This window comes from Globicephala melas, chromosome 5, assembly GCF_963455315.2.
Source record: "Globicephala melas chromosome 5, mGloMel1.2, whole genome shotgun sequence".
Taxonomy (NCBI): Eukaryota; Metazoa; Chordata; class Mammalia; order Artiodactyla; family Delphinidae; genus Globicephala; species Globicephala melas.
In genome coordinates this window covers 1843301-1847830 of record NC_083318.1, presented here as the reverse complement: position 1 = coordinate 1847830, position 4530 = coordinate 1843301, and positions in this window count along the sequence as shown.

Genomic DNA, 4530 nt, shown 5'->3' with positions numbered 1-4530 from the left:
TTCCCTCTCCTGTTTTTCTCTTATTTTCAACTTTTTTCCCCCAGCTTTTTGCTCTACTTTCTTCAAGACTTCCTTAACCTCATCTTCCAACTCTTCTACTGAGTTTTCAATTTCCATGATTGTATTTTTTTTTTTTTTTTGGCCGCGTTGGGTCTTCGTTGCTGCGCACGGGCTTTCTCTAGTTGCGATGAGCAGGGCCTACTCTTCGTTGCGGTGCGCGGGCTTCTCATTATGGTGGATTTTCTTGTTGCGGAGCACGGGCTCTAGGCATGCGGGCTTCAGTAGTTGTGGCGCACGGGCTCAGTAGTTGTGGCTAGAGGGCTGTAGAGCGCAGGCTCAGTAGTTGTGGTACACAGGCTTAGTTGCTCCGCGACATGTGGGATCTTCCTGGACCAGGGCTCAATCCCGTGTCCCCTGCACTGGTAGGCGGATTCTTAACCACTGCACCACCAGGGAAGCCCTCCATGATTGTATTTTTAATTTCCAAAAGTTCTTTATATTCCGTAATGTTCCTTCTTTATAGCACCTGGTTTTTGTTTCATGAGTACAACATTTTCTCTTTTCTTCCTGGGGATGTTAACGACGGATTTTCTAAGTCGTCTTCTCCCAGCCATCTCTGTTTCCTCCCAGTTCCCATTTTCCTTGTTTTATCCCGATCTTCCATGTTACAGAGGTCCCTCAGACGTCTGCTCAAACTGGCTGGCTGCTCAGGCTGGAGGGTTGGGCCCGCTGACTGTGAGCTTTAGCAAGCGGTGACCTGGTAGGACCTCCTGGATGATCAGGTTCCCCCAAGAAAACCCCTCTGACATCCCGTCTCGAGGCAAGACCCGGTTTCCAGGGTTCTGGACACTGAGGGTGGGTGGCTGGGACACAGCTGGTGTCTCAGCGTTATGTAAATGTGCACTGATGTCCGCCAGTCCAGAGACCCTCTGTTGGCCCACCCAGGGAAGGAGCCTTCAGTGCGTGGCCTGGGGGTGGGGGTGGTCGAGAGGCCTGGCTGTGGATGAGGGCTGTGGGAGGATCTGGCTCTCTGCCCTATTTCCCACCAGCCCTGCTCATTCGTGTCCGTTTCACTCAACTTATAGAGGCTCCCAGGGCCATCAATTCTGAGCCTTTTCCAGGGGAGTGTGAGGCGCTGGGGTCATGGGGACATGGGGAGCCCTGCCTCTACCCTGGCGTCACCGAGGCTAGAGTTAGTCTCTCCCTCTGAGCCCCAGCTCCCCAGGTGCTCACGAGGATGGTATTTTCCTGGGCTGTTCCCTCCAGAAGGGACTTTACAGCCAGGGAGGAGCTTCCCCAGGAGCCTCAGTGAGCACTGCGGAGCCCAGCCTGCTGTGACCTGACTCGCCACCCTAAGAGCTTCCCTCCCTGGGTTTGCCTGCCCTCGTCAGACTCTGTCTTCAAAAATCTCTTTGTTATGGATAACTCCAATCAGCGTTAAGCTTTAACATCAAACATCTTAACTCAAAGGTAACACTTTGCTGTCACTCAGCACCAGAGTTAACAGGTAACAGCTTGGTTATCAGTGGACACCTCAAATATTAGCCAATACCCTTGCTGATAACCAAGAAAGAGGCTCTATCTGGGAATGAAATACAGACATTCCCCTGTGTGGGCGGGTGGCTCCTGGGAGGAGGAAAATGGCTCCAACAAGGAATAGAGGCAACAAAGACCTAAGAGGCGGGCTTCCCTGGTGGCGCAGTGGTTAAGAATCCGCCTGCCAATGCAGGAGACACGGGTTCGAGCCCTGGTCCGGGGAGATACCACATACCGCGGAGCAACTGAGCCCGCTGAGCCACAGCTACTGAGCCCACGTGCCACAACTATCGACAGGCGCCTGGAGCCCGTGCTCCGCAACGAGAGAAGCCACCGCGATGAGAAGCCCACGTACTGCAACCAAGAGTAGTCCCCGCTTGCCGCAACTAGAGAAAGCCCACGCACAGCCACGAAGACACAGTGCAGCCCAAAATAAAAAAATTTAATTAATTAATTAAAATAAAAAAAGAAGGTTTGTTTAAAAAAAAAATGCCTAAGAGCTACCATCACCATGTAGCCCAGGGACCACGGCACTGGGAGCTCTGGTGGGTATCACCCTCGCAGGTGAGGTCACCTCCAGTGTATAGGCACATTACTCTCATCCAGATGGGACGGCCTCTTTGGGAGCAGGGGCCACGAGCCACACTGTAGGCCCTCGATACAAGTGTGTTTAATAAATTATAAAAGCGGGCTGCACACGGCTTCTCTCCGTTGAACAGATGCAAAAAATGAGGCCAGAGAGGGGAGAGATGTGTCAAGGCTGCCTGCTCCAGGGCTGCGATGGTTTCCCGCCCTGCCCATCCTCCGTTGCCACGTCCCGTACCCACCCACCCCTGGAGGCTGCCAAAGGTGCCCAGCCTGCAAGTTCCCCGCTGGGGTCCTCACTTCTTCTCCTGGCCCTGGGGACCCTGACGGGGAGATCCCTGCCTTGCTAACCCCTTGAGAAGACTCCTACTGCCCAGGACTGGAAGGGCAGACTGAGGGTCCCAAGAGTGGGCTTCTTGGCCCAAGGTGGGGCTGTGCAGGCCCCTCTGCTCCCATAGGAAGGCTTAGAACCTTCCTGAATCCTCTCTCCAGGGCCAGAGGGTTCGGGAAGATGTCCCAGCACTAAACGTGTCTGGAAAATGGAGCAAGATAGAGACAAGTGATGTTCCCAGGAGGACTCTCAGGGATATAGTGCGTGTGCTGGGCAGGGCGGTGCCTGCAGGACCGGGCTAGGAGGCTGCCTGCGGGGGAAGGCAGCAGGAGGGGGCAGGCCACACCTTCACTGGGCCTAACCCTAACCCTGCGGTCCAGCCCGGGGATGCCTATCATGCTGGCTGGACAGGACAAAACGGAGGGAGCCCCAATCCTACAGGGGCCACTAGAGCTTGCTTGAGCTCCAGAGACTGGCAAGACCCTCTCCCGTCCCCCCACCCCCAGCTACCCCTTGAGCCTGGGGGTCCCAGGTCAGCCTCATCAAATCATTACTCAACCATGCATGGTATACGTATTTACTGAGCGCCTAAACATTCATTCATTTTGCAACCGAGAGCTGGCAAGGTGGCTACCTCCCACCCCACTCCCCCGCCCCAGGCGAGGGCAGCGCTACCCTCCTCGCTCAGGCCCATGAACCCAGGTCCTCCTCCAATTTCCCTCTCACCCCACCCTAGTCTGTATGTGTTTCCTCTGGCTGCTGTAATAATTACGTCAAACTCAGTGGCTTAAAACAACACAAATTTGTTATCTTACAGTTCTGGAGGGCAGAAGTCTGACACGGGTTGAAATCAAGGTGTCTGCAGGGCTGCATTCCTTCCGGAGGCTCTGACTTTCCCAGATCCTAGAGACTGCCACATCCTTCTGCCCTTCCTGCATCCAGGAGGCCAGCAACAGCGGGCTGAGTCCGGGCCTCTCCACAGCCGTTCCCTCTGCCTGGAGCGCTCTTACCCCAGAAGCTGCATTCCTCGCGCCTTCGCGTCCTACAAGTCCTTGCTCAAAGGTCCTCCTTCATGTTACCACCAACCTCTGTTCCAGCACCACTATCCCTCTTAGCCTGCTGAGGAGGGAGCAAGTGCTCCAACACCAGGGCGTGCTGCAAGGCAGCAGCCCCGGGCCTGCCAAGGCCTGGGGAGTAACTGTTCACGCTCCTTTCTCGCCCCCATTAGTGAAGCCATAGCTGAGCCAGGGCAGAACGAAGACTTCTCCCGTGGTGTGGCCGGGATGCTCTCAGTAGCAGAGCATCAGGAAAACAAAAGGTCACGGATTGTGGGGGGAGAGAGGACAGCTGAGGGGAGGGAAGTACCAGAGGCGTGTCCCACCAGGCTGCCCAGGGAGAGCCACAGTCCACGTGTTTAAGTATTTCAGAGCGACACGTCAAGCTCTAAACCATGAACTAGACATACTCTCTCCTTGCTTAACAGCAAATCCAGCTTGCAGCACCCTGCAAGGCCAGGTCTGTGTTCAGTCTTGGGCTCCCTGAGTTCTTTGCACGAACCTCCAACAGAGCAGGAGAGTGGGCCCTGTTCTGTGACCTTCAGGCTCCCCACTCTACACCCCCAAAGTGTCCACCCCAGCTCCCTGCTGAGCTCTGCCTACAGCTCACCAGGGCCACACAACCAGCGGTGTAATCCACCTTCAGTGTGACAGAGCTGGGGACGAGGCCTGCCCAGGGCCATTTGCCCAGGGAATTCCACGTCCTGCCCCCCAGAGGGTGGTCTAGTAGTGAAAAGCAGGCTCTGAATGACCATATGGACCCCTCGCATAGAGGGAGGGCATGGGCAGAGGAAGGCAGAGTGGGGTTCAGGGCAGAGGACGCCTGCAATCGGGAGGACAAGTGTCATCACCATGGAGACCAGTCAACACAAACCAGCTCACCCAAGGTCTGCGCCACGGCAGGGGCCGCCTTCCCCAAAGCCTTGGGACCCGTGAGTTCCCCTCCCAATCCTCCTAGACACCATCCTGGAGGGAGGAGCAGGGGAGCGGGGGGGCAGTGTGCCAGGGCCTGTTTCTTTCTTT